Here is a 7,196-nt window from a genome sequence, read left to right on the forward strand (position 1 = left end):
AAGGGGGGGGAATTGGAGGAGGAGACGAACCATGAGAGACTATGGAATCTGAGAAACAAACTGAGGGTTCCAGAGGGGAGGGGGGTGGGAGGATGGGTTAGCCTGGTGATGGGTATTAAAGAGGGCAAGTACTGTATGGAGCACTGGGTGTTATACGCAAACAATGAATCATGGAACACTACATCAAAAACTAATGATGTAATGTATGGTGATTAACATAATAAAAAAATTTTTTTAAATTAAAAAAATAAAAACAGAAAATAACAGAGAAAATCAATGAAACAACTGATCTTTGAAAAGCTAATGAAAAGTTGATAAACCACTAGCAGGGCTGTCAAAGAAATAAAACAAAAGACAGTAATGACCAATATTAGGAATAAAAAAGGAAATATCATTACTGACATAGTAGACATCAAAAGGGTAATAAGAAAACACTACAAATAATTCTACATACATAAATTTGACAACTTAGAAAAAAATGAATCAATTCCTAGAAAAGCACTAACTACCACTACTTACCCAATATAAAATAAATCATTTGAATAGCCCTATAACTTTTAAGGATATTTAATCCATAACTTTAAAATGGCCAAAAATAAATAAATAAATCTCCAAGCCTAGATGATTTGATTAGAGAATTTTATCAAACATTTAAAAAAAGTTAACACCAATTCTACATACACTCTTCCAATAAACAGGAGAGAAAGTACTTTGGGTTTTATTTCATGAAGTTAGCATTACCTTGATACCAAAACCAGACAAAGACAATACACAAAAAACAACTATACACCAATATCCCTCATCCATATATATATTAAATCCTTTTCAAAAAATTACCAAATAGAATTTAGCAACATATAAAATGAATTATCACCATAACTGACCAAGTAGAGTTGATTCCAGGGATACAGGGCAGGTTCAGTAATCAAAAATCAATATAATCCACCATAATATTAACAGGCTAAAGAAGAAAAATCACAAGCACATCAAGTCTGTGTAGTATTGGTGGAGGGATAAACACACAGAACCCAGAAACAGACTGATACAAATATGCCCACTTTATTTTTAACAAGAGCACAAAGGCATTTCAATGGAGGAATGATAGTCTTTTTAACAAATGCAAATGATGCTGGAACAAGTGGACATTCTTAGGTAAAAAAGAAAAAAGGAATAAGAACTTCAACCTTACTCTCATCAAACCTTATACAAGATTAATGCAAAATGAATCATAAAATTAAATATAAAACATAAAAGTATACAACTTTTGGAAAACAAGTTGTTGAAGAAAATCTTAAGGATCCAGGGTTAGGCAAAAAGTTATCTGACTTTATACCAAAGGTACAACCCATAAAAGGAAAAACTGATAAACTGAATTTCACCAAAATTAAAATTTTTTTGCTCTGTGACAGATTCTGTTAAGAGGATACAAAGACAAGCTATAGACAGGGACAATATACTTGCAAAACACGTATCTGACAAAGGACTAGTATCTAGAATTAACAACTATCAAGAAATCAACAATAAAAAAAAAAACCCAAGTAAAAATGAGCCAAAAACATGAAGAGTCACTTCACTGAAGAGAATTTACAGATAGCAAATAAGCAGATGAAAAGTTCCAACATCATTCATTATCCACTAGGAAATGCAAATTAAAACCACAACGAGATACCACTATAAACCAATCAGAGTACCTAAAATAAAAAATAATGGTAACACCAAATGCTGGCAAAGATGCAAACTGTATTGCTCATACATTGCTGGTAGGAAAGTAAAATGATTCAGGACTCTGGCAAACAGTCTTGCAGTTTCTTTGAAATCTAAACAGCAACTACCTGCCAACTGTACTACTGGGCATTCATCCAAGATAAATGAAAGCTTTTGTTCACACAAAAACCTGTAGAGACCCTTTTTGTTGTTGTTGGTTGCATGTGCTTTAGATGTTACATCTAAAGTGTAATCTTGTCTAATCCAAGGGCACAATGATTTACAACTATGTTTTCTTCTAAGAGTTTTTTAGTTTTAGCTCTTACATACAAGTCTTTGATCCATTTCCAATTAGTTTTTATATATGGTGTGAAGTAGGGATCCAAATTCATTCTTTTGCATGTAGATATCCAGTTGCCCCAGCACCATTTGTTGAAAAAAACTATCCTTTTTCTATTGAACTGTCTTTACACCTTCATCAAAATCAACTACCATAAATGTATGGACTTATTTCTGGATTGTCAATTCTATTCTACTGATCTCTATATCTGTTCTTAAGCCAATATCACACTATTTAATTATTGTAGCATATTACTCTACATATAATACGCATAGTACTGTAGTAAATTTTGAAAATGGAAAGTGTGAACCCAACTTTATTCTTTCTCTGGGCTGTTTTGGCTATTCTGAGTCCCTTGCATTTCCATATGAATTTTATGATCAGCTTGTCAAATTCTGCAAAAAGACAGTTGGACTTTTCATATAGATTACACTGATCACAGGAAATCTTCACATTTTTGTATGTCTTCACTAGAATCTATACTGACCATTTTACCCTGGTTTTCAAGAACAATTGAGCCAATAATCTGGGTTTAATATATTGTCCTACTTACTCAAATCTGCAGCCTAGCATTTCACCACCAGCAAAGTAAGTACTTAATGCTTCCATATTTTAAACAAATTCCGTAATATTTCACATGGTAGTGCTAGAGTACTCAAGACAAGGACAGTGGTCTCTTTTCATATCCAAGGACATTTTAGAGAAATGACAAGGCCTGGAACCTAAAGGAATAATGTCCAAGTGAGGAATATGTGGTGGTTTAATGCACAAACACCTACATGCATCTAACCTTACTAAATACCAGAAAACTTCCCTTTACAGTGAGGTATATGTGTTATTAAGATTGTTTGCAGAATTTTGAGAATGGAGAGAAAATAACCTAATCAAAAGGCAAATACAAAAGAAAGTCTATACTAAAGGAAATACATAATGTAGCCAGCCCAAAGTTCTGTCTTCAACAACGGTACATAAAAACAGTTAAAGAGATGAATTTGGAAATTATCTTAATAAACCATTACAAAAGAAACATTGTGCCTAGAATACAGTAAATGTTCAATTCTTTCCATTTTAACCTGCTTTCCCAATGCAATTGATTAAATAATTGGACTTACTTGAAATTCACAAATATGTTAATTTACTATCCACTGGTTATTTGAATCTCTGGCAACAGCAAGCTATTTAGAAACTCAAACATATTCCTAATGTGATTTACATTTTATTGGCAAATGGAATATATTATGTTGTAAGCATTAAAAATATTTTACTGGCACAAGACACTCTCAGAAAATTAAGTTAGTCTATGATTAGCCAATGAATAAATTAATATTAGGGGAATATTACCAATAGAATATACACCAATTTGATTCTTGCAAGGTGTTACCTCAACATTCATTTAAAAGGGCTAAAAGCAACATTTCTTGGGATATAGCTTGTAGTAATGTGATTTGTTACATAAATCAAGCTAGAAAAAAGGATGGGTTTGGACTAAGTGATTTATAACCCACCATAGAATCCAAAAAATGAGGTTATAATGGATGTTCATGAATTGTTTAGTAGGGTAAAAATTCATAAAATGAAGCACAATGGATGAATAGTTGCTTCTATCATAACTCAGTGACTGGAAGATCCAAAATGACTTAAAAAGACGAAGTAACTTTAAATAACAAGAACTATATTGAAAAAAATGGACACTAAAAGCTTCTCAAACTAAGTGGTGTTATGATGGTTACTTAGCTGATATTTTAATGATGGCTTTCTTTATTGGAAAAGCCAAGAGAATAGAACATAAAACCATAAAAAAAAAAAAAAACCTTGAAAAAAAATCACATTTAAATTTTTTGCTTCTATGGTCTTCTTTATAGTGCAAATACAACACTTAAAGTAAAAAAAAGGAAATAATGCTGTTAAATGTAAAGTTCTTTTTAGAAATCAATGTTTCAAAAACTTATCTTTCCATTTGGGCATATATCTACATTACTAAGTTATTAAATACTAAAGTATTCCTTTATGCTTCCCAATAACCAAAACAATTCAAGGTTAGGTTTGAGATTAAAGAGTTTTGGTTTAAAGAGTTCAAAGGTAGCCCTGAGGAGTAGGAATATCCTTATATAAATGAAGAGGGGGAAATATTAAGATTAAAATACCTAAATTAAACTTGGAGAGGTTGAGAAGACTACTTGGATATTTAACTTTGGGGGTTAAGAATTAGTGCTACAGTAGATATGTACCAAAATTATATATGGAGGAAAATGCAATTAAATCAAATAAGAGAATTTTTAAATGTACAGGAACTTGCCAAAAGGCTTAGAGACTGAACAGGAGAAAAGAGAATTATACAGTTCCAGATACCCTAGCAGAAACTGAAACGAACATGTTGCTTGAGGAAAATAGGGTCAACAGAAAAACCAGGAGAACTGGGAATGGTTACTTAGGAAACATTTTAAAAGAGAATCACTGTAGGCTTAGAGCAATAGACCCCTTTACTAAAGCCCTGAAAAAGGTGAGGTTGCTGCTAGAATGGGGTTCAGATAAAAGTAATGAGATCACTTTTTCAAAAAACTTCTGGGGTTTATCTAAGAAATACTAAATAATTAAAGAATTTGAACTAAAAGAGATACCAGCAAACCTGGGGCTGAAAAGGGCAGATCGGCAAGGGACTGACTAAAACATTAAGCTGAATCAAACTTTAATGATTACTTAAAGATATCCTTAAAACTTACCAAAATTTCACCAAGATTGTACACCCTGCTGTTATTTCAAATTTAAGGAAACTTTTTAAAACTTTAAAGTACAACATGATATAGTTGAAACAACTTTCCATTTGGAGGCCAACCCCCTGGAATCCAGTTCTAGCTCTACTACCTAGTGATTTGTAATATTTAAGGTGTGTGTTGGGGGGAGAATCACAAAACCTTTTAAACTTTAACTTTCTCCTGTATAAACGGCAGTAATATGTTCCCCGTGTGGCCTAAATAAAAACTATTCTGTAACTGTACGGAGCCACAGATTACAATTATTAAAGTACAGCTGAGCTTGGATGCTGAAGAGGGAGCCTCTGACCTCAAATGCTACATGCATGCATATTGGGGGCCCAGAGGCAGAAGTCTTCTTTGATCAAGGCACAGCTTAGAAGGGATGTGTGCAGCGTGGCAAGGAAAGGAAGAAACATTTATCAAGCCAGTCACTCTGGCCAAGGCCTTAGTGAGCACCAAGGAACCAGTCAGATTGTGCTCTTTTTCTGACTCCTGCTAAAGAGACTCTATAGCACAGAGATAAAGAGAGGCAAAGTAAGTTAGAAGACAAAGGGCAGTATGAATACTTACAGGAGGAATTATTGTATACTATTTCAGGATGTCTGAAATTATGGGAACAGCTTAAGGATATAACAAGCATATTGTAGTAGTAAAGATCACATCCAACTAGGAACAGATAGTTCTGGGATAGAAAAAGAGTCCCTGATTAGTAGCAGCTCTACATTCCACCACCCATGTGTAAGTGCGGGCTGCCAGCCTCCTATCACCATTGCCATCACCGAGCCAATGAGTGCCATGAGGCTCGGTTCTCCTGCAGTTTCAAAACAGACACTTTTGGCACCAGATGTGACACATCCAAAATATGCCTGTGGAGATATGAGTTCAGAAATGTTTGGGGGAAAAAATGCTTGAAGTTCTCTTGGGGAATTGTAAACTTCCCATAGAAAATTAGGAGATCAATGTTAAATGTGTAAAACCCACCATCCAAATCTAAATGGCAAACTTCATTTCCCATCCATTTGAATACAACGGACCTGCCACAAATTAAGATTGATTTTGCATGCAAAAGATAGCAAAGAACATCACATAATGATCTTCCGAGTCTTGAAATAAAATCCTTAATGATTCAGTTTAAAAGGCTAGCACCTCGGTTACATGAAAACATGCTGGAGCCTCTGTATTTTTTCACGGGGAACATTCCAATATCCTCACTTTCTCGGGTTAATGGTTAACGTTTACCCAAGGTTCTTCCTGAGTTTACTACAGTTTTTGTAAACAGAAAAACCTTTACTCCAAATATTTTATACTGAAAATGTCAGTGGGTTCACATTGGAATATACTAAATGGTTATTAAAAAGCAGAGAAGGGGGTTGATAAATCATAAATACTGAAAAGGTACATTTTTAAAAATCACCTTTTCTAATTAGATCCACTTTCTTATAATTTGACTGATAATCTGGAGTGTTAAGAACTTAATTTGAATCATAGCTGAAATATAACTTCCTATTTATTTTCCTATTTTTAGTATTTGCCAGAATTTAATGCCTTAATTGAACTTTCCCACAAATCATTTCTCTACTCCACTGACTTCTTCCCTGATTGCTACTATTCTGCTCTATATTTCAAAATGCCTCATATAAATCATAAAACTTATAGAAAAATGTGTATAAATTAGCTTCCTAAAGTTAATAGAAAAATCCTCTTTGTTTCAGTATTTGTTATTACCATACTCTGAAATGTATAAGTACACTTGCATTCTAGTGCTTACTTCTAATCAGGTATTCAAATGATTTGTATATATTAACTTCATCATTACAACAACTTTATAAAGTAGAAACTATTATTGTCTTCATTTTGTAGATGAGGAAACTGAGGCATGGGGATATTATACAGCTAGTGATCTGGAGCTAGATTTTAGTTTATTAAGTATCTTATATCAGCTTAATTTTTTGTGTATGATTAGTCCTTCTATTCAAAAACAGTATATCCTCTAAACCAGTGTTTCCTAAACTGTTTCTGTAGTTCATTTAAGTCCCAATGATCTAAACCAACCTATAGTTGATAATCTTTAAATCTTAAATCTTTTAATCTCAAATGGGTAAGACTAATTAATTGAAATATACTTTTTTTTAATTCAAGTATAATTAACATATAGTGTTATATTACTTTCAGGTGTACAATAAAATGACTCAACAATTCTATATATTACTCAGTGCTCATCAAGACATGTGTATTCTTGGGGCACCGGGGTGGCTCAGCCAGTTAAGAGTCTTGACTCTTGATTTCCGCTCAGGTAGTGACATCAGAGTTGTGAGATCAAGCCCGCACTGGGCTCCATGCTGAGCATGAAGTCTCCTTAATATTCTCTCTCTCCCTCTCCTTCCTCGCCTCCCCACTCC

The 7,196-nt window shown here is 33.5% G+C and overlaps 2 protein-coding genes across 2 annotated transcripts in view; one reads left to right on the forward strand and one right to left on the reverse strand.

Annotated features, from left to right (window-relative positions):
- The window catches only part of PHKB (phosphorylase kinase regulatory subunit beta), a 141,913-nt gene that overhangs the window by 91,905 nt on the left and 42,812 nt on the right, over window positions 1-7,196 (reverse strand). The gene's annotated exons all lie outside the window — the stretch shown is intronic.
- The window catches only part of LOC102746541 (phosphorylase b kinase regulatory subunit beta), a 249,833-nt gene that overhangs the window by 75,858 nt on the left and 166,779 nt on the right, over window positions 1-7,196 (forward strand). The window lies entirely within an intron of this gene.

Source organism: Leptonychotes weddellii, chromosome 16 (genome assembly GCF_054177405.1).
Source record: "Leptonychotes weddellii isolate Sample4059 chromosome 16, ASM5417740v2, whole genome shotgun sequence".
NCBI lineage: Eukaryota > Metazoa > Chordata > Mammalia > Carnivora > Phocidae > Leptonychotes > Leptonychotes weddellii.